We start from the raw sequence: 24,566 nt of genomic DNA, 5'->3' as shown, positions 1-24,566 counted from the left end.
ACCAAAAAGGATTATAACTGTACATTTGTTTTGCATGAAAAATTATTCACGGATACATCAACAATATTTGGAGGTGTTGACACTAAAATAAAATCAGGTGCAGTGACTCATGAAATAAATTAGCACAGAATTATGATATTAAAATATCTTAAGCGGTAATGTTAACCATACCCTCCCTATTTCATCCTCACATAGTTTGCAACTGCTCTTAGGAATTCTGTTCTGGAAGCATGATGCACTTCTAGTCCCAGGTAAAATGGCTGTCTACTTTATAAAAAAAATCCTGGCTATGCCTGGTGTAATGGTTGCCAGGATACAGACTACATTATTTAGGCTCTCAAGAGAGAAAAGAAGGAAGTGTGTCTGTGATGATGCTTTCCTGCTACTTGTGAATGGCTTTTACGTTTTCATTCTCTCTCTCTCCCTCCCACCCTTTCTCTCTCATTTTCTCTGTCCCCCCCACACTTCTCCTTCTCAGCAGTAACAGCACAGAGGAGAAGGACTGGCATAAATCAAGAGAAAAACAGGACAGACATCGTCTGTAATTTTCAGCAAAGGTAAGGCTGCACCTAATTTAAGCATAACATTTGTATTGTCCTTTTAAATATGCTTAGTCTATTTTATAAATAAGGTTTCTAAAATGCTAGGTCGCTGCCAAGGTCTGTGAGCCGAATAATGTGAAGGACCCGTCATGTTTATTCATTTTCTTCGGCTTCCTTTTTCCTAGTTACGTACTGCATACTAACAATACTGTCTGGCTGCAGAGGTTTCTTTTAGTATTGCAAAATATCATGTGTCATGTAATTTTGTTTATCTTGGGTACTTCCTTTTGTTTCAATTTTATAAAAGGAAAGTAGAACCAGCTATTTATTATGGCTATCAGCTGAGTATTACATGCAGTATCTGTCTCGGCTACCTGACATCAACAAACATCCCTGGCAGCATTACCGCCCCCTCACAAATACACGTAGATATTCTATCAGCTGCTTGTCATGGTAATACTTTCAATTTATTTTTGAAAATCAGTTCTGTAGTCAAGAGACAATCAAGAAGCTAGTGGTGTGTTTGTACAGACTAAACATATCCTGCCTTCTCAGAGATCCTGTTTATGTAATTGTCTTTAGATGAAAGGCTGCAAGTCCTGTTCATTCGCTAAAAGGTAGGAGACAGAAAGGAAAAGAATACAGCATACTAGATTGTAAGCAAAGCAGAACTGCACAATGCTTGCTTTTAAGAATTATTTAAATATCAACATCCCATGCATTCGAATACCTGATAGAATCTGCACTGTTAGGCACATATTGCTGTTTGTGTACAGGACAGCAACGTATTTTCCCTATGGAATCTGGTTTATTATTTATTTCATTGTGGTGAACTCTCTGATCTTGTAGGTGAAATTCACATTGGTAGAAGTGGATAAGACATAGGATTAATATTTTTTACACATGGCATGCTCCGCATACCTATATTCGTGTTACATGCTACCTCCACTGGTAATGCTGGGTACCTTCCTTCCATGTTTCTTCACCAAAGTGATATTCATGGCAGTGATACTTCTCAACGGGTCTATATTAGAACATCGAAGTTTCAAAACTTTGAATGTTCTAATATCGACCTCTATTCAGTGAAAGCTGAAAACATTGAAAATACAGAACACATACACACAACACAAGCACACCAAACAAACAGCAATCCACACACATACACCTAAAATATTACACCTAACCCTACACTAAACTATACACACACCACTAACTATCCACTTACCTTAACCCAAACTCTAACCATAAGGTCCTTCACTATCGCACACTCACCTCACCCATACCCTAACCCTAACTCACCTACCCCGCCCTAACCCTCAAGTCCACACAATCGCACACTTACCTGACCCACGCCCTAACCCTAACTCATCTAACCCGCCCTAACCCTCACATCCACACAATTGCACACATACCTAACCTGTGCCCTAACCCTAACTCACCTAACCCGCCCTAACCCTTACGCCCACACAATCGCACACATACCTAAACCGCACCCTAACCCTCCTAACTCACCTTACCTGCCCTAACCCTCACATCCACACAATCGCACACATACCTAACCCGCACCATAACCCTAACTAACCTAACCCACACTCAATCGCACACTTACCTGAACCTGACACGTAACTTTCCACCATAGCGCTGAAAATACCGAAGCAACAGAAATGGACAACCAAATTCTTATCCTAGGAAAAAAATCGTTTTTCTGTTGCTTCAATGTTTTCAGCTTTAGCTGAATAGGGGTCGATATTAGAATATTCAAACTTTTGAAACTTCGATTTTCTAATATAGACCCTTCTCAACAAGGTCCTTAGCAGGAATCCACTATCATGAGACTCTCCCTATCTGGTTCAGGACTTAGCAAGTTCAATGTTACATCATTCTTCAGTGACAAATAAAGCATGCTTAAATACTAAATAAAGTGCAAGACTGAGCTACTTTATGTTCTCATGAATGTAATGCTATTCACTGTACTGTACCTAGAAGAATAAGCAGGGTTCTAACATTCTGAAATAACCTGTTGCCATCCGTATCCAGCACACTTTTGCTTATCAGCTATTGACTGAACACATAAATGTACATCATTACTTTATTAACAGATTACATGACTACAAATAATAAAAGCATTGAACAGTAGAAATGATACTGGCTGACCATGACTGGTTATTTTATCTTGATCTAGGGTTAAGTAATGTATAGCTGCTCCATGGCACCATCTTCTGCATTTTTAAGCCTCTTTGAATTTATGTTCACTCTCTGTTAAAATTCACTATTAGTTCAGCACTCAGCATGCATGCTATCAGAATGTACCATGGATACTTACTCAGACTTACTACTTCATAATATCTGTGAAATGTCCATTCTTCCATCATGCCGTTCATCTGTAAAAATGATTTGATTTAGATATACTTCTTATCAATTGGAGTATTCCTTCATTTCCTATTGGATGTTTATTTATTTACTTATTTATTTGACATTATTTATTTGACATTTGTTGACCGGGAAAGTCCAACTAAGCCAAAGGTATTTTTCAGTAGAGGCCTGGGGAGAAGAGTAACAGATTTAAAGATGTTAGTAATGTCCACTCTTTCTCTCATTTTTTTTGGGTGCTATAGATATAGAAGATATACATCTATATATGTATGTCTGTATCTGTATCTATCAATAAATATTTAATTTGTTAACATTAAGGATTTCAACATTTCTACATTTTGTTCATTTTAGTATATCTATATGTACTACATGCATGTCCAAACCTGTATGCATACATGTACTGCAATGAGAGTACAGATGTCTAAATAAAAAATGTGCATCATGTTTTATATGTATATATATATAGATAGATATGTTGTGTATGTGTGTGTGTGTGTGTGTGTGTGTGTGTGTGTGTGTGTGTGTGTGTGTGTGTGTGTGTGTGTGTGTGTGCATTTTTAAGGATAATGACATAACTGCTTTCTTCAAGTGTGAGGCACATCATAAAACTAGTTATATAAATGCTTTCTCACAGGTTCAGGCTCATAGAAATTCAGCCAATGGAAATACAATTTTAAACGTTTACAGAACATTTTCCAATTGTTTTCCAAAGTAATTCAGTAGTTATAATTCTCAGTCTTTCAACTGACTTTCTTATATAAGTAGGTAGATTCTGTCATGCCTGTCATTCAAGGCTTCATCAACCTTTTCTTCCTTAAAATAGGCTTCAGCTGTACTTTATCATTCAAACCAGGATACATATCAGATCTCATCCGTATTATCCATTTCAACTCACATTCCAATAAGTAATTATCAATATCCCCCCCCTCTAACACTAGGCTCTACAATATATAACACGCAGAAACTAAAGTAATGTCCAGGTCCAGCATTTCTAATATGTTTGGCTAAAGCATTATTCAAGGAGCCTAGGCGTATGTGATAAACATGATCTCTCACACGTTCTCTAAGTTGTCTAGACGTTTTCCCTATATAGAAAGTATCACAACACGTGCATCTGGTTAAATAGACTACATACATACTTTTGCAGCATGTTCTTGTCTTAAATTTGTACTCAAAATGAGTAACAGGATGAATAAACTCCATTCTAGTATCTATAAACCTACACTGATTGCATTAATTACACGGGCGTGTGTTATAAACATCCCCTACATTTCCTGTGTCATGTAAAGGTGACCTATAGCACAATTTTCGTTTAAGGTTTGGTTTATTTTTATAAACAAAATTAGGATCTAACCCTACTAGCATGCTAATTTCTTGATCTAAACTAAGGATGTCCCAATGCTTGGCTATTATATCCTTCACATTCTTGACGTCCCTAGTGAAGTACAACGGAAATCTAACATCATTCCTACCCTCCTTTTCTTCATTATAGTTCATCTCAGTCCAATCTGAGAAGTATGGGCGTGCTTGGGTGTTTCTCAAATCCTGGACTGTTCTAATCTTCTTATTTAGGTCTACCTCACCATAACCTCTTTCCAAGAACCTACTAATTAAATTTTCAACCTCTTCTGTATACCCTGAGGTTGTGGGATTGAGCCTAGAGGCTCTCATCATCTGCCCCTTCATGATATTGTCGAAGACAAACCTCGGGTGCATGCTGCTGCGGTGCAACAACGAATTTCTAAAGCATGGTTTTCTATGGATACCAGTATTCAACAGTCCATTCTGTAATCTGCGAATACTGACATCCAAGAAAGAAATATTTTCCTCAGAATAGTTAAGTGTGAATTTAAGAAAACTTGTCATGGAGTTCATCTCTCTAACAAAAACAAGTAGGGACTCTTCAGACCCCCTCCAAATAAGGAAGAGGTCATCAACAAACCTCCGATAAAACCCAACATTGGTCTTAAAAGCTGCATTCGGCAAAAGCAGTTCAGTTTCCCAGTCAGACATTACCAGGTTGGCGTAGCTATTGGCACAAGATGTGCCCATAGCTATGCCATCCTTCTGAACGTAAGCCTCTTCACCATACAAAAACACATTATTCTGGAGGACTATTTCCAGAAAAAATGTAATAAGATCTATAGTCCTAACATCAATCTCTGTCCTACTACTCAAATACCTATGCAACCTTTGGACGCCCTCCTCATTCGGAATCATAGATATAGAAGATATACATCTATATATGTATGTCTGTATCTGTATCTATCAATAAATATTTAATTTGTTAACATTAAGGATTTCAACATTTCTACATTTTGTTCATTTTAGTATATCTATATGTACTACATGCATGTCCAAACCTGTATGCATACATGTACTGCAATGAGAGTACAGATGTCTAAATAAAAAATGTGCATCATGTTTTATATGTATATATATATAGATAGATATGTTGTGTATGTGTGTGTGTGTGTGTGTGTGTGTGTGTGTGTGTGTGTGTGTGTGTGTGTGTGTGTGTGTGTGTGTGTGCATTTTTAAGGATAATGACATAACTGCTTTCTTCAAGTGTGAGGCACATCATAAAACTAGTTATATAAATGCTTTCTCACAGGTTCAGGCTCATAGAAATTCAGCCAATGGAAATACAATTTTAAACGTTTACAGAACATTTTCCAATTGTTTTCCAAAGTAATTCAGTAGTTATAATTCTCAGTCTTTCAACTGACTTTCTTATATAAGTAGGTAGATTCTCTTATTTTCCCTTTCTTTCTGGACAACAGCTTCAAAATCATTTTAGTTCTTCTTTTAAGCTAGCAGTTTTATAAACATGGTTTTAGTTCTTCTTAAGGCCCTGTAGATTGCATTCTCTCTTCATTCACATCTGTTTGTAGATTCCTTCTCAGAATTCCCCAGGGGCTGTTTTCCTTACTGGTCAAAGCTAACTTCTACTGGCAGCAGCAGCTTGTTCTCTTATTGATTACTATGGCCCTCTACATCACTCTGACATGGCTGCCTGAACTCCCTGTACCTTCTTCACATGAGACACCATTTACGATAAGCTTCTACTTCTCCTTTTACAAGCAACTGGTTCTGAAAACAGTATATGTTCACCCCACCCCACCATTGAACTATCACTTCCACTGATCATGAATGGGTTATAAGCTTGTGACAGCCCATTGGCACCAGAATAGGGACAACCTAGATGGCAGAGGATGATGAATCTGTAGGACTGAACAACTAACCTCTGTCTTGTTAGCGTGAGGTGCAGTCTTTCTGCTAGTATAACCAATGTAAAGGGGATTGTAGGTGACAAAACCCAACTGTTTTTTCTAAGGAATAATACTTAAGTGTGCTATCTCTCTCAATGGCAGAGTACCTTCCATCAGTATTACTGAGCTTTCTGCTGATGTAACACACAGAAAGCTCATACCTGTTTGCTGTCTAAGATAAAACTGCACAAGTGCCCCCATCTACATCATCTATAAACATAAGTAATACATTAAAAAATCTGGGGCCATTAAGAATGGTGAACAACAGAGCATATTCTTGGGTCATTGACAACAGAGCATGTTCTTTGGTCATTGAAAGGTCTATTTTAGCTGTAGCATTTTATATAACATTCCCAAGGACCATCCTCTGGGTTATTTCAATCAGGTGCCATATTTGCAAAGACATCAGGGTGAACTATCTTTATTAGTTAGCTAGCCCCTTCAAAGATTTGACTTTTTTTTAGAAGTAGTGCTGCAATTTTTGGCTGCTTCCACCTTCTCAGCCTATGGCTTTATTATTCATCTACCAGTGACATACCTCAGTGTTTTTTTTGTCATGCCTAATTTGCACACAGATGGGATAGAAGTTATTCAGGATAGCCTGAACATTTGCATTTCCCAGTTTTCAGGGAATATCATGATGTCACGCAAGTAGGCTACTGCATACTGGTATGTGGTTTAAGAATTTTACCCATCAATATTTGAAATATTGCTGGTAGTCCATGGAGAACAAAAGGCATGACATTATAATGGAAGTCTCTTTCTCTTCCATAGAAAATGTCATCTTTCCTTTAGCTTCTGACAGTAGTGAAATTTGCCATTACCCTTTGGTTTTGAGCTAAAGTGAACAAAACTCTATCTATGCCTAATCTTTTAACTAGCTTATCTAGTCTGGCATCGGACAGGACTCATATACAGAAATGCTATTTAATGCTCTGAAAGCACTGCAAAACCATATAGACCTATCAGGCTTGGAGACCAGTGCAATCAGGTAATTCCACCTACTTTGAGATTCTTGTATTACTCAAATTGGAATGTTTTTTGTACTTCTACCCTAACTGCTTGACATTGTGACTCCAGTATTAAATTTGTTTGTTTGAGTCTTTCGGCTTTTCCCGGTTAGGGATCGCCACAGTGGAACTCCGGTCCGCTAATGATTGGTAGTGGATTTTTACGTACCAGTATTAAGTATGACTTCAAATTCACTTTTTCACCAGACACAGTTATTATGTTGTACTGGATTACATTTGATCTGCATGGCAAATCTGAAAATATACCCTCACACTTCAGTACAAATTGTTCAACTTCTTGTTCCTGGAACCTTGATAGGCAGCATTTGTGTTCAGTACATGCTGTGTACCTTGACTCCCACTGCAGACATGCTTACTACAGAGACTTCAGTGTCTCGCAAAGGTTTCAGAACATTTATTGATATAATTAGTCCAGTTTCTCTTTTGCAGGTTGTATCACTATACAGTTCATTTTTCTTTACCATAATTTTCTGTTTTTCAAGGAACATATTTTCAGCACTGGGTACTGTCTAGCACCAGTACTGCCTTCTTGTTTAAACTCTCTCTCTCTCTGAGGTGTGCTTTTTTATTATATGCTCTCTTTTTTGTCTCTTAAAATCTTTCCATATGTTGTTTCATTATAGGTATTAATGCTTCTAACCTATCACATGTCTGCTGCAAAATGCTAACACCCAAGAGTTTTTTTTTTCTTCCACGCATGTTTCTTTTATATAATCAGGAAACCTTAAGGATGCCAGCCATTAGTAGTGCAAATTACATGAATCCAGTTAAGGTATGAGGTACTTCTGAAACAAAACAAGGCAGAAAAATTTGACAGAGTAAAATGTTTAAAAAGCAGTTTCCAAATGAAGGTGAAAAAGAAGCCCTGCATCATAAAGGTCTGCTGCACAGTGATGCCAGTGATAACTGATGCTGGCAATGTGAGAGTGAAAGATTTTTTTCTATGATGGTCAGCTTGGCAGTTTGCATTCAACAGAACTGCAGATTAATGGAAGATGTTCCTCCTTTGTAGGCAATGGAAACTATGTTAGGTTGGATCTGACAGCATGCAAGACCCATAGCCACAGTAACATAGTCATCAAGTTATAAGTTTGATTCTAAACCTCATGACCTACAGGTCTTCAAGAAACTTGGTTGAAGTACTTTATATTTTCTGCTTCCAATAACAATAATCCCCTAAGCTACCTCCTATCATGTATTTATTTCTTCCTTAAATTATAGCCTCCAACCCCTTCTTTCCTAATCTTATATTTACTAATCCTCTTCAAAATTTTCATTTATTCTTGCTCTTACCTCCACAAATCAACTTCTTCTTCTGAAACTGTATGTTGTGCTTGTTACAAATTTTATATTGCTTGTAATTATTATTCTCATTTTAACTTACTATACACTGCTAGATTAACTGTCTTTATTCAGCCTGACTGCACCATGTGCCTAATGTTGCATTATTTTATTGATGTACTATTGTTGCTACTTTTTTTGCTATTTTGCTTTAATGCTTTAGACCAGCCTTATTAGCCTAGTTAACAAATGTATATGTATGTATATGTATATGTATATGTATATGTATGTATATGTATATGTATATGCATATCGAGATATGTTTGGATCTACTAAATGTAAGCTAAACTTCAAAACACTGATGCAGAAAACATCCACCCCATAACAACAGAAACAAAACAAAGCAAACAATAATGAAATTCTCATGTTCTTAGAAATAGCCTTGGAGCCTGCAAAATAAAATCAATGTGTTTTTTTCAGGAGGGCAAGGTCTGCTGCAGCCCCAAACTCCCTGTAAATTATACCTACCAACTACAAAATCACTTAATTCCCAAAGCCCGGGATTAAGACTATCGCACTAAAAAGTCAGTCAGCTTTCCTAACAACCATATTCTACTGAAAGGAAAGCTATCAAATTAAACAACAGTCAGCTAATTTAAGGGCAACCTTATGTTAACATATTTGTGTGTGTGTGTGTGTGTGTGTGTGTGTGTGTGTGTGTGTGTGTGTGTGTGTGTGTGTGTGTGTGTGCATGTGTGTGGGAGGGGAGTACAGATACGTTGCTCAATAGACAGACACACAGATAGATGAATATAGATAGAGAAATCAAATTTATTTTTGAAAGAAGTTAATGACTACCTTCTCCTTATGGTATGGGAGATGTTTGCCCAATTATTCCATAATGCTGGACATCATTATGTAAAGCAGAGTCATATTTTCTATTACTGGTATATATTTTCAGCATTAGGGTCCCCAGACTGATTTTAGATCCTTCAGTACTTTCAAACAGAACTGAACTCACTTTTACCTTATATAATAAGCAGATGAGACCTCTAAATTACCTATAAGATAGTTATTATGATGACAAAGCCATTCTGAATAGCTCAAGATTTCCAATTCAATGAATTTTCTAGTAAGGAATTGTACTTTTTCAAGTTCTTTCAGGTGGTATGCTCAATAGTTACAAAATGCAGCACTGTATTTAATAATACATTATTTCTAAGTTGTACAGCAATGTCTGTGGAGTGAGTAGACATCCTTTAGAATCAGATTATTACAGCATATACATTGGTAGATACAATGCCATCAAAGTTAATATTGTTGTTTGTGATTATTCCTATACTTTTACTGAAGATATTATTTGACCATTTTTATTAGAATTACAATTTAAGTCCTTTTTTGCCAAAACGTATGCTGTTATGTTCACTGACATTAAAGTGATGTTATGACTACTGAACACGTGTGCAGTTTTTGTAAACCATCTGTGAAGTGTTCATCATATTTTACTAAAGTGCATTATCAACTTTGTAATCATCAGCATTTCTGATCATGGAGAAAAATAGTTCACAAACAAGTGGACTTAGTCCAGGCCCTGTAAGATAATACTAGTAATCCCTGTGAGGATAGACAAGTGAACCCCCCCCCCCCCAATCCATACTGAATTCTTTCATCTCATTGTTTAAATAATGATTTACCAATTAAATTACAAACAAATTCTCAATACAATGAAATTAATGTTTGCTAATATCAATACACATTTAATTATACTGACTGCTATGTTATGTAGTCACTGGAAATTACTTATAAAATTTGTTACTGTAAAGAACTGATTGCATTAAATTTGTTACCTTGGAGCTTTTTTACCCGGGTGTCCACTGAAAAAGGGTACCTGTGCCCAGTCTGAGTTTCCTAGTAAACAAATGTCAATGAATAAATAGCAAATAAATAAAGTGACATTTAATGCCTTTGATGTTATAATTGTGTTAAAAGATTAACACTATCAAAATAATAAGTGGGCACTGTTAGAAATGTAGGTACTGCTGTTACCTCTTCAAAGGATGACAGAAAATTCAGAAGGCAAGACCTGTACTTACGAAGCCCACACTGTTCTATACCAAACACCACTATGTTCCATGTGTCATGTTTGTTAAACTCCATTACTATTTTCACAGTGACACACAATACTAGTTAGGCTGATGTGCCTAAAACTTATACTATCAGCTGCACACCCTATTTTGAAAAATGGGACTGCTATAGGCTGTTATCATGGATCAATTTGTTTAACATGACTTATAAGGTTTAGTAAGATTTTCATTGAGTCTGTATGGGAAGTTTCCAGTTATGTTATCTAGTCCCATGAATCTTGACTATTCAATTTAACTAATTTTTGGTAGCATTTATAATGTTTAGAGTTGTATAAAGGTTATTCTCCCTGTGACATCCCTGAAGTGGGCCAGTAATCAAGGAGTCTCAATCCATACCACTGACACTGGTGAGGGACATTCACTTGGAGAAAAAAAGATACACACACTATTTCCAGATGCAGCTCTCTGCATCAAGCACAATTTCCCTTAAGAGCACACAGGGAACAAACTCCCATTCTGGGGCTGGGTTTCCTTCTCTCTCACCAGGCCCCAAATAAGACTCCACGATGACCACAGCTGTAGAGTTGAGTCCTCAGCCTAGTGTTCCAAGCCACGTCCTCCACCATCCTCTCTGTGTAACCAGTGCTCTGTGTCCCTGCTCTGAGTAGCTGACACACACATACTGTCTGAGATTTGATTTTCAAAAAAAAAAACACACACACACACACACACACACACACACACACACACACACACACACACACACACACACACACACACACACACACACACACACCTGGGAAAGGCTGGAAAAGATTTACAAGCTATGCACCCTCTGTCCACACTATAAGAGAGATACTGCCACCAGAACACTCCAAAGCCAGCTACTCTAAGGGTCTTACCTGGGTATCCAATTATAATTAGCAAAATTAATACTAACACAAATAGTAGAATTTGACCAATGCAGCAAGGCTTTCAGAAACATCTACAGTATGAACAAATAAATATAAGTACTCTCAAAGGTTAAAATATTCTCTATAAAACTAGCCACAATGAAAAGTTTAAATATATTTCATAATAAATAAGAAAAGAACATGAAAATACTAAATATCAATTTACAATAAATACCAGTTTCACTCACCGGAAATATTAAAAATAGCACCAATGGAAAGGTTTACACAGACACAGAAAAACAATACTTAACTAATCTCATTATATTTTCCTGACTGATCTAAATAATTACTGTCCTCTAGTTCACTTAGAAGAAGGCAAGATGAAATGGGTGAACGCTCCTTCTTTATCAGGTTTCACAAACAGACTGCCCTGAGACTTCTGGCTCATCTAGCATTAAAAATCATTTCATTGCTGGATTACAGAATGACATCATATACATCTGTACATCTGACTCTGGTTCCCACACTACCCCCTTTACTAGACACTGAACCAGAATCTAGCACTTATGTGTCATAATACACACACATAGAGCTTTGCTAAGATGAGCTACAGCATCTGGAAGCTATACAACCATTTCAAAAACTTCCACCCTTCTAGGGTAGCAAGCAGTTCACCCCTAAGGACAATACAGCAGGATTCCTGGTCCTGGTTTTGACATACATTTTATCTCTGGCTGCAATCAGAACTGTAAGATACAATCTTTATGGCCTAAACCAGGTAATTTAATTTCAGACTATTTTTCAAAGTTAGCTGGATTGAGATTAACCTCTTCTCTTCCAGTATCCTCTGTTACAATATATTTATTTGGATCTACTTCACATGGTCGAAAGACTGTAAAACTGAAACTAATTTAGCATAATTACAATACTGAAACTAAAAATGCCGAACGCCATACTTTTTCCCAGGGCAAATAAACACTTGCCCAAAGCTACATTACAACAAACCAAACTATTTGAAATTCATCTAGGTGGGGACTATGCCCCCACACCCCCCTGATGTGGGGGCTAAGCCTCCACACCCCCCCAACTATATATACCCCTAACTGTATACTATATACCAACTCTGGGATTGTATTACAGTGGGGAAAGGGCATATTTACCTATGTTGGGCAAGTGTTTACTTGTCCTGGAAAAAAGTATGGCGTTTGGCATTTTTAGTTTTGGTATTGTTGTCTCGGCTAAATATGAAATTGTAGAAATGGTGCAGCATAATTAGTATAAACCAAGAACCATGCAGAAAAAACACCACTGAGAATTCAAAATGGTAAAAATAAAGAATTTTAATAACAAGATTGAACGATTTTGTCTGATGAAGGCTCCATAGACAGATAAAACTGCACAATCTTATTAAAATTCTTGAGTTTACCAATCAGTGGCATTTTTTTCTGTATGGTACACATACTGAATATGCAAAACCAGGTTATCCTTCTCCAGAAGAGGAGAGTATTAAAATAAAACACCTTATGCAGAAGAGAAGAATTAAAATGAAAATGATTGATGTGGGTGCAATTTGTGTCAAACATTAAACATTTTCCCTATAGACAATAAAGTCTAAACTCTTGTTAGCTGATATAGAAATTCATATTGGAAACTTTTATAATTCTGATCATTCCTAATCTCCTGTCTTCCAGTTTACTTGGACAGTTTTCCTAAAGTTTTTCTCACTTCCTGCAAGCTTGAAGCTCATTCTGTTTAGCATAACAGTTTGTTTTGGGATAATGACAGCATTTAGTTTCATGCCTGCTAGATGAAGAGGGAGGAAATAGTCGGAAGAAGGGAGATTGGGTTAGTGACTGTGGCTATACTAGGAATTCAGCTGGCCTTTTTGAAGAAGGAACAGTGGTGTTCATACTGGTCAAGGAGAAACCTATAAATACTGTTAACTGTCATAGAGGGTGTTTCTGAGCTAATCGGAGGAAGGGCACTGAGCAAACTAATCTGTGATATATAACATTAAGTATCCTGTTTTTGCTTATTTTTCCAAGTTATTTATAGCACTTTTATTGTCTGCTGCATACTTTTCTAGCTAGTTTCACTGTGTGAGGTATTAACTGGTAATTTTTTACATTTGTTAAGCATCTGTTTGGGTTTGTTTGTGCTGATTTCCTGTCAAGGAGTGTATCATATAACTTATTTGTTGCAGTTAAAAGCATTCTCTAGAGTCTCCTTGCTCCTTTATCTGTTTAAAACTTTCATTTAAAGGCTCACTGCTGCTTTTCTGCAGTGATAAACATTTCTACAGTTTTTTTACCTAAGTAATGTGGGTTGTTGTAGCATTGTCCATATTCAGGCTTGTGTTTTGGGCCTAGTTGTTTGTTGGTAGAGGCTGTGTGTCTGAGCACATGTTCCAGGCCATCTTAGTTTAGCCAAAGCTAGTCTTGCAATTCAGTGAGAGGGAAGTGTTTATGGTTACTGGCTGATTGGGGTTACCTGAACTACGGCTTGGAGTAAGCACCTCACTGGTTCTTTCCAGCTTTTTTTAAAGTTGATTCAGGTTTCAACTTTCTGTTACTTAAGAAGCTAACTTGTGAGTGTTTCTGCCTTTTCACACTGAGCTAATCGGAGGAAGGGCACTGAGCAAACTGATATGTGATATATAACATTAAATATCCTGTTTTTGCTTATTTTTACAAGTTATTTATAGCATTTTTTTTGTCTGCTGCATACTTTTCTAGCTAGTTTCACTGTGTGTGAGGTATTAACTGGTAATTTTCTACATTTGTTAAGCATCTGTTTGGGTTTGTTCTGATTTCCTGCCAAGGAGTGTATCATATAACTTATTTGTTTGCAGTTAAAAGCAGTCTCTAGAGTCTCCTTGCTCCTTTATCTGTTTAAAACTTTCATTTAAAGGCTCACTGCTGCTTTTCTGCTGTGATAAACATTTTTGCAGTTTTTTTTCTACCTACGTAGTGTGGGTAGTTGTAGCATTTTCCATTTTCAGGCTTGTGTTTTGGGCCTAGCTGTTTGTTGGTAGAGGCTGTGTGCCTGAGCACATGTTCCAGGCCATCTTAGTTTAGCCAAAGCCAGTCTTGCATTTCAGTAAGAGGGAAGTGTTTATGGTCATTGGCTGATTGGGGTTACCTGGACTATGGCTTGGAGTAAGCATGTCATTGGTTCTTTCAAGCTTTTTTTAAAGTTGTTTCAAGTTTCAACTTTCTGTTACTTAAGAAGTTAACTTGTGAGTGTTTCTGCCATTTCACACTGAGCTAATCAGAGGTAGGGCACTGAACAAACTGATATGTGATATATAACATTACGTATCCTGATTTTTGTGTATTTTTACAAATTATTTATAGCACTTTTAGTGTCTGCTGCATACTTTTCTAGCTAGTTTCACTGTGTGTGAGGTATAAACTGGCAATTTTCTACTTTTCTTAAGCATCTGTTTTGGTTTGTTTCCCACCCTCCCTCTCTGTTGGTATCCTGTTCTTATACTTGGTGGCTTTGTAGTTGCCCATCCATATGTACTGTAAATTTGATTTGGGACACTCCTCCCAGTCTAGTGTAATTACCTCATTCTCCCTAATACAGGGAGAACATTTGAGAAGGCCAACCCACTTAGTTTCTTAACCGTGAATTATCTTCTGCTCCTCCTTTCTCCCTTTCCACTTTACAAAAAAAAAAAAACATTTCTAAGTGTGTTTCCTGCCTTTCCTGTAAGTAGTCTAGTCCAGATAGAGATTTGCTGTATCCAGGATTGTTTGTAAGTTTCTGAGCCCCCAAGCCTTTCTGTATTTGAGGGAAGCATTTTAGCTTATCAGTGGGAGTGGTAAGCACTAGGTAGCTTATATAAAAAAAAAAAAAGCACTTTATGTATCACCACTTAGGTAGGGTTAAACTATTCCCGGCATTATAAAGTCTGCTTTTTTAATTTTTCTTTAGAACTAGCCAGTTTTTTTAGTTTTAGCAATCAAATCTGTTTCTTTGAGCTCAGCACTTGTTCAGAACTTGTTGTAAGCACTAAATAAGCTACAAATTACTACAGCACTCAACTTTCCTCATTTGTCTAGAGGAAAACAGTTTTTAATACTTAATAAATAATCACCTATCCAGGCATGTCTAAGGGTTAGCTCCCGGTGATTTCTCCTGTATACCTGATGAATCTGGGCACCTTGGGGTAATGCAGCAATTGCTTCATGTACACAGACAACCCTCTGCTCCTACCACCCAACACTACAACCTGTGAGAGATGCACTTATATAGCCAAACAGGAAGCAAAGCTCTCTTCACCCAAGACTGGACTAGACAGTCAAGAGGAGAAGGTAAACACTTGCACCACACCACACTCATCGCATAGTCCCTCAAAACCTACACCACCAAAACACATGCATAAAAACACAAAACACACACCTACATTTGAGGAGGCTCTCAATAAAAATCTGCTCAAGCAACAGAGACCTCTAAAGCAGAAATGCAAGCAATCTCCACCCCCAACACAACCCAAATGACACATAGCCCACAAACTCAGTGTGCCACTCAACCACAGCCCATAAGGCATAACAAACTACCCAACACTGTAGTCATAGCTGACTCTATAGTCAGGCACACTGATGTTTTACTCACCAGCTAAACAAGGAGAAAGTTACTGCCAGCTGCCTGTCAGGTGCCAGAATCCACCACATAATGCTTGCACTCATGTCACTCCACAACAAGTACAAATATGACTCTCTCATTGTCCATGTTAGTGTGAATGACCTGAGAAGTACCTCCCTAGACTACATGAAAAGAGACATGGAGGCGCTGTCCAATCTTGTAGTCCAGACAGGTATGCCCTAGCCCTGAGTAGTATCCTGCCATCACCCAGAATGATACCACAGTGCAAGGACAAAATGACTGACTTCAACAACTGTCTAAGCTTCTGGTGTCATTTTAAGGGGATGCAGTATCTGTCTGCCTGGGATGACATGATTGACAGACCATGATGCTTTGCCAGAAATGGCCTGCACCTGTCACCCTTGGGATTCCGGATACTGGCTAAGGCTTTTGCCACCCCTATAGTGCCTTTTTAGGCAAGGTTCAAATGACAAATTCACCATCGTAACAGGTACAAGCAAGCAAAATATGAGGTTAATGCTACTCAATGCTAGAAGTCTAAACCTCAAAATGCACTCACTCAAGGCACTCTTTAAATTGGAGAACATCGACATCTGTACAGTGACAAAGACCTGGTTTAAGGCTCCAGAGAGCACCCCTGCATTACCAGGGTATAATTCATAACACACCTTTCGGCCACCTAACCTGGACCGAAACACTAAAGGCGGAGGCATGTCCATATTCATTAAGGATATCCACACCTCCAGGCTAGTTGCTCAGCATAATGCATCTGAGATTATCCAAGTGCAACTAACTCTGGGCAAGACCACAATCCAAATTGTAGCTTGCTACAGATCCCCCACTGTGCCCCAGGATTCCCACTCCTCATTTCTTGATACACCAGAAAATATTAAGGTATAACCTAACACCCTAATAATGGGTGATTTCAACTACCCCACCATTAACTGGAAAAACTACTCATGTACCAATTCTTTTGCTAAACGTTTTCTGGAATTCATAAATTTCAACACCTTGGATCAACTTATTCACACCCCCACCAGGGGCAGCAATATCCTAGACCTAGTCATTACCAACATGGGCAACCGGTGTTCTACACCAGAGGTCAATTCCTCGTTGGTCAGATCCGACCACAAGCTAATCACCCTAGACATTCACATCCCTCCCCCACCCCCCATTAGGGAAACCACCGTAAAAAATTTCTCCAACGCCAACTTCACACTTCTTAAGACAGAAGTGGCAAACTTCACGACACCCATGCAGATCGCCAATAGAGGTAAAACTGCTGAATACTACACAAATGCACTTTATAAGCACTTACACAAGTGCATGGATCGTGCAATCCCTAACATAACCAAGATGCTATTCTCCAAAAAAAAGGAAGGCAATCTGGTAGTCCCCTTCCATAAACAAACTCTACAACAGAAAAAAGAAACTGTTGCAAAAAAGAGTAAAATCCCATGATTGGAGGAACTCCCTGGTCAGCCTCTGTAAGAAGCTGAGATCTCTCATAAAATCCTCCAAAGGTAGTTACGAAAACAAAATCACCACTGATTCTAAAGACAACCACAAAGCATTCTATAGTTATGTCAAGAATCTCAATGGCAACACTCAGATCTGCTCTGAGTTACAGCACAATGGCACTAAATATACAGAACCCACTGATATTCCCAACATCCTGGCAGATAGATTCAGTGCCAACTTTAACCCCCCCCCCCACCTCCTAAAGGGCCCATCTCTATACTGGAAGAATGCAAAGTTCCTGTAATAACGGTTGCACAGGTAAAAACCACACTCTCCAAAGCCAAGAACACAGCATCCATGGGACCTGACAAAATCCCAGGCTGCGTTCTACATGACCTACAGAACGAACTGGCACCCCACCTAAGTACCATGTTCAATGCCCACTGAATGGTGCACAGTGATGGCCATCCCACTCCACAAAGGGTGAGCCACCATGGACCCCGGGAACTACCACCCCATTAGCCTGACAAGCCTGGTCTGCAAGGCTATGGAACGTATTATCATGGAATTTATAAACAATGAAATTGGTAATCTCCAAACTCTGGACCCCACGCAGTTCAGGTTTGTAAAAGGCAGATCATGTCTCCTAAACCTGATAGGCTTCTTTGAAGTGGTCACCAAAACCATAGATGAGGGTATGGTGGTTCACACAGCCTATCTAGATCTCGCCAAGGCTTTCAACACCATCCCCCCACTCTAGAATTATAGATAAACTCACTAAACTAGGTATAAATCCCTATGTCACAAGATGGGTTGCCAACTGGCTCACTGAGAGAACCCACACTGTGAAAGTAGCAGACTCCAAATCCGACTTCAGATCAGTGACAACTGGAGTACCACATGTTTAAGTCCTGAGTCCTCCATGTTTGGTATCTACTTCTCTGAAGTACAGGCTAACACAGAAGGTCTTTGGCTAATGAAGTTTGCAGATGATTGCAAACTAGGAGCCATAATCAAAACTCCTATCGATGTGGACATCCTACAAAAGGGCCTCACTGAAAAAAGTGTATTTTCATCCCTTTTGGTAAAAAATCTGTACCCATGAACTACCACATAGGTGGTAGTCTACTTAACACTGAAAGTGTGATAAGAGACCTTGGGACACAGGTGGACAGTAGTATCTCCTTTGATAATCACACCGCCGCAGTAGTCAGGAAATCCTTCTATGTGGCACACCTCATCACAAAAGGTTTCTCATCCAGGAAAAAAGAGGTCATTGTTCGCCTCTACTCATCACTCATTAGACCCATTATAGAAAACAGCACCCCTTTTGGTATGTACCTCACAAGACATCTACAACAACTGAAAAGGTCACAGAAATACCTCACAAAGAGGATTACTGGCCTCAAACAGATGCCTTATGCAGACCATCTAAAAAAACTCCAGCTTTACTCCATCGCATATCGCCTACTCAGAGGTGATCTCTGCCTAATGTACAAAGCTATGTCAAACCGAGAGCTGTTGGACATGCTCCACTTAAAGAAATCCCAATCCCTCCAAGCTACATGCTCTAGGTACCTAAACCTTGTCACCACAATAAACAGAACATGCTGGAGGGATAGATTCCTGTCCCAAAGACTTCCCATACTCTGGAACAAACTACTTATCTATATCAAACAAAGCTCCTCATTAGCACTCTTCAAGAAAAATCTTGATGATTGGATGGGAGATAGGAAATTCACCCAGAGATCACTTCTGTGGCTCTGCTCAACAGGGGCAAAAGAAAATAATTTTCTTGGGTGGCGAAAGCCAGGGTACCTTTTTGGCTAGGCTTATATAGGCCCTAGGGCTGATAGCCTAGTACCTACCTGTGAGCCTATGAACATGAGGGGCCGGGCATATTGATTTCAGGATGAGTACATGAATCTACTGTGCTGCCTTAACACATACAAACTTGTAACTCAGAAACTCAACAACAGCTCAGAAATGATAATCTTGAATCCATCTTCTTGCAAAACATTTACTGACTCCCATCATATAAACAAAAGTAACAAACAAAAAATAATTTTTTTGCAGGATCAAGACCCTTGTTCCCTTTATTTTATTACTCTCACTCTGACATCACAGCACCTAAGAGGAAGTGCATACCTCTCAAGTGTACCTCATTATGAGAAACGTACCTCATTTGGGGTCTTAAAAAGTTAATGTTCCTCGAAGTTCCTCAAAGTTCTACATTGAAAGAGTGTCACACATTCAGTGTTAGGAATTTATTTAAGTGAAATCCATGGTAAATAGAAATTAATCATATTAATTCATTAAAGGATCTTCTTTATAAGTAAAACCAGCATATTTTAACCATCCTATGACCTTTCTAGTTGAAGTTATTAGTAATACATTAGTATGTGTTCCACATTTTGCACATTTGTTCCACATTATGAAGGCAAGTGTTCCTCATTTTGGCGATGGAAGGTTGAGAGCTATGAGGAAGTGTGAGAACTGAGTGGTAGTCTGTCTCACTCTATCTAGGAGGTTGTGAGATGAGATTACCCAGTAAATAGCAACAGATAAGTACTGTGGTGTTGGTTTTATGCATATCGACATACTCTGACAAAAACACTTGCAAACTCAAGCAGTTATGTCACAACCTCAGGCAGTCTGAGTAAGTGTCATTTGAGCTTAGGTACACTGATATTTACACTGGATTCAAAGTTGAGAAGGTTGGTTACTTTAAAGGAGATCATGAACTGTTTTAAAACCTAGTCTGTACTTGTAAAATCATTAATTAACAATTCATATTGTCTTTCATCATTTACTGTATTTGTACAGTATTGACTAAATTGTACATCTCCAACATCTTTTTTGGGTGTATGGTCTTCTTGACTGTGAAGAGACCTAGTATCCAATTTTAAGCTTGTGTTCTTAATGTGTGGACATGCTGAAGAAACTATGAGATAGTGGCAGATGACATTAATTTCTGAGCAATGCTCATTTTTTTGTTTTGCAGTAATTTTTTATTTCCATATTTATTTGACATTTGTTAACCAGATAAGCAGGGTGGTCTATTGACAATTTCAGCCATAAACTAAGCCAGCTAAAGAGACAATTATATTAATTTGCAAATATCTATATATATCTATCTATATATATATATATATATATATATATATATATATATATATATATATATATATTTATATACATATATATATATATATATATATACACACACACACACACACACACACACACACACACACACACACACACACACACACACACATACACACACACACAATTGTTGTATTTTTTCTGTATTTTACATTTCAAATGTTTAAATGTCATAAATCCATATACATACATGTGTGTGTATATATATATATATATATATATATATATATATATATATATATATATATATATATATGTATATATATATATATATATATATTTATATAGATAGATAGATAAATATATGTATATAGGTCTACTTCAGTAGACCAAAGTGCCACTTACCCAAAACTCATATAACAGAGATGACGAAAAGGCTGACAGCATGAGAACACTGACATCCCGGAACACCGACTTACCACTCCAGGTAAGTAAACGTTTGGCCATCCTTAAAAACAAACAAAACCGAATGAGAACAAACCCACCAATGTGGGGGGCTTCACCCCCCCCCATGTGGGGAGCTGCACACCCCACACTCCCCCTAACTAAATATACCAACTCCGAGATTGCACTACTACAGGGTGAGGGACAATCTTTGACAGGATGGTCAAGCATTTACTTCTCGGTTATCTGAATTTCGGGTTGAGGTATTTTGGTCTACTGAAGTAGACGTGTGTGTGTGTGTGTATGTATGTGTGTGTGTGTGTGTGTGTGTGTGTGTGTGTGTGTGTGTATGTGTGTGTGTGTGTGTGTGTGTGTGTGTGTGTGTGTGTGTGTGTGTGTGTGTGTGTGTGTGTGTGTATATATATATATATATATATATATATATATATGTATATATACACACACATATATATATATATATATATATATATATATATACACACACACACACACACACACACACACACACACACACACACACACACACACACACACACAGAATATAAACGAGTTATATAATATTTTCATTAATGGTAGGTCATGTCTGTGCTGGTGGATTAAGAGGAAAAAGAAACTGGAATGGCATCCACACAGGATGGTACTGAACTGATGTGTTGGATTGTTACAGCTTGCTAAGGCTGGTTTATGGCATGCTGTTTCACTTGTATTTAAGGTGAAAGGGGAGGCATTGCTGAGTGAATAAGTAGGGGTTGATAATTTTAGTTGATGATGAATTAGTGGAACAAAGGTGGGGAAAACATTTTGCAGTACTGATGGAGAGGAAGATAGTGACTCCTGAGTTTTATTGGCAGAGTGTTGACTTTGGTAATGAGGACACAGTTAAATATTCTGCAGTTTATTGAAGTCTGAGGTATGGCCTAAAACTTTTAGCAGAAGGTAGTACTCTAATTTAGGAATGTGGATTTGTTTTGCTCTAGAGCACCTGGTTACTGTACATAATTGATTAGATGTATGGTAAAAGAATTTTAGTTATGTAGCACTTATGATGCTTTCTTTGTGACTGTTGAAGATCAGTGATAAATAAAAGTGTATTCCTAGGTATCTGTAGCTGTAGACCTGGGTAAGATAGGAGTCTAATAGGTGGGGGGAACAGATTTAAAGTGTCAGGTTACTGGCAAGTATATGAAGTAAGTCAAATGGTACTGCTTTAGTTTTTGTGGAGTTTACAGTAAACATATTTTAGGTGACCAAAGCATATGTGTTTAAGAAATTCTTACAAAGGAGAGATTGCATTGAATGTTTTAGAAGAATGGAGTATTAGTAGACCATCTGCATAGAGGGTCATTTTAATATGGTTTAATTTAGAAGGAAGAGTGTTAATGAAAATAAAAAGTAGGACAGTACCTACTATGACCCCCTGGGGATACCAGATGTAAATAAAGAAAGGAATGAAACAAGGTGCCCAGACTTTACTTGAAATAGTCATTGTTGCAGGTAGTTGCATTTTTTTTTGGGGGGGGGGGGTTGCACTGGATTGTGCATGAAGAAGGGCCTCCTTTGAATCACCTCCATGTTCTCCAACAATTTTTTATATATTTACTGATTTACACAGATCTCAGAAGTGTTTATTTATCTGTCTTTATCAGTGTTGTGTTCTGTTTCCTCACTAATTTTGCTTTATGTTTATGATTATGTTTCTTGCCTTTAGAAGTGTAGTGATAGGGGAACTTTGTGACCAGGCTTCCATGTCAGTTGGACTAAGATGGCTACCAACAAAGTGAATGATGATAAGGTGCCAAGGAGACTAAGGCAGCTAAAGATAGCTATAGATAGCCTCACTATTCTTGTTCTGGAAGTTTTGAGTGACATGGCTTATCTCAAAGATGTCAGTAGCAAACTGCCATTCCGGAAATATTGGATATGGTGTCTAATCAACAGGAAGAAACTGTAAGGTGGTAAGAGGACAAAAGTAGGCAATTTTAAAATAGGGACAGAGGGGTAACTTATGGGGTTGGCCTCCCTGAACATAAAGGGGGCAATAGTCTTCTGGAATTAACAAAAGAGATAGTTTAAAATCTAGAACATGACTCTGTCGTAAAACATTTTTACAGACTAGCAATGGGTCAAATATCCCAACATTTCTAGGCATCTCATTGTCCATTTTTGACTATAATAACAGATAAATTATTCTGTGTGAAGGGAGAGATGGAAAAATCTGGTCATAGCTGGGGCTACAGTAAGATTTGATTTTGACCATAGCAATGATCTATTTAACAAAAGGAAGGTTATGGTTCCCATCATCTGCAGGCTCAGGAATCTCAGCTATTCATATCAGCTATGGTTCCCTGCAACTCTATTTGCAGGATGCTAATAATTTTGTGGACACTCAGAAATCACAAAAGGGATTATCATTACCTGGGAGTGAGATTTGTGAGATGGAGTGAGGGGCAAAAGGCATGGAGACAGTGGGTCTCCCTCTTTGACAACTAAAATGCCACCAGTGAAGAACCTCAAGGCTTTATCATTCTTGCAGCCACCTACCCTGCCACCTCCATCAAAACCTAATAGAAGACCTGCTAAAGTGCTGTCAAGTCATGACTTTAACAGGGTTTCTGTACTTCAAACAGTACAAGAACAGGAGGAGAAAGACCTTGAGATTTTGGATGGGCAGAGTGATGAGACTTTGATGTTTTTATAGATGGTTTACATTGACAACTATCATGCTAATATACAAGGTCCTAGTACTTCAAAAGCTGCCACACCTTAATCTCAAAAGAAACTCACCATTTTTTCATGGAATGCATGACATTTTTCTGCTTGGCACAAAGTAAATGCATGTGCCTTTCACTTATTTAAAAGACAGGTAGGCACAGTTGTTCTGTTATAAGAAATGAAACTGAAAAAGAATAACATTAGTTGTGTCTACAAGAAATGAAAAAGATCTGAATGGTTAGTTGTGCCACCTCAGCAAAATGGGGAATTATGACTCTCATAAATGTTTCTCTTCAGTGGAGACTGTTGTCCTTTAAGGACTAGAAGGATCACAGGCTTGCTGGGTATGAGAAACTCAAAGCTTACTGGATATGATACATTCAAGGCTTACTGGGCATGATACACTCAAGGCTTACTGGGTATGATACACTCAAAGCAAAGGGCATGTATACTGAAAGGCACAATAATGTAGAAATGCTGTTGCATTGAGGATTGTGCAAACACTACAATATATAAGTGCCTGCCTAAGCACTGGAAACATAAACCACAAAGTATAATGGAGAATGATAAAGTTTATGTCACATATGATCACCCATTACCAGCAGTTCAAAAAACAGATGTGAGAAAAGCAGACATAGTAGTTCAGGAAAAAAGACAAAAGTGACAGTGATCACTGAAATTGCTACACCCAGTGATTACAGTGTCTTCTGTATAGACAGACACAAACCCA

The 24,566-nt window shown here is 38.0% G+C and overlaps 1 protein-coding gene across 2 annotated transcripts in view; it reads left to right on the top strand.

Moving 5' to 3' along the window:
* The first annotated feature begins 355 nt into the window (after positions 1–355).
* Positions 356–24,566, top strand: part of CCHR1.PART2H1orf216 (chromosome chr1.part2 C1orf216 homolog) — a 130,249-nt gene continuing 106,038 nt past the window's right edge. The window contains exon 1 of one of the 2 annotated variants that reach the window (XM_044059960.1): positions 356–557. The gene's annotated coding sequence lies outside the window, so the exon portion shown is untranslated. The remainder of the gene's footprint in view (positions 558–24,566) is intronic. The other variant, XM_044059959.1, reaches the window with a different exon arrangement.

This window comes from Protopterus annectens, chromosome 1.part2 (assembly GCF_019279795.1).
Source record: "Protopterus annectens isolate FY-2018-M chromosome 1.part2, PAN1.0, whole genome shotgun sequence".
NCBI classification, from domain to species: domain Eukaryota; kingdom Metazoa; phylum Chordata; order Ceratodontiformes; family Protopteridae; genus Protopterus; species Protopterus annectens.
The sequence above is the reverse complement of the archived record's forward strand: the minus strand, read 5'-3'. Positions and strand labels throughout refer to the sequence as shown.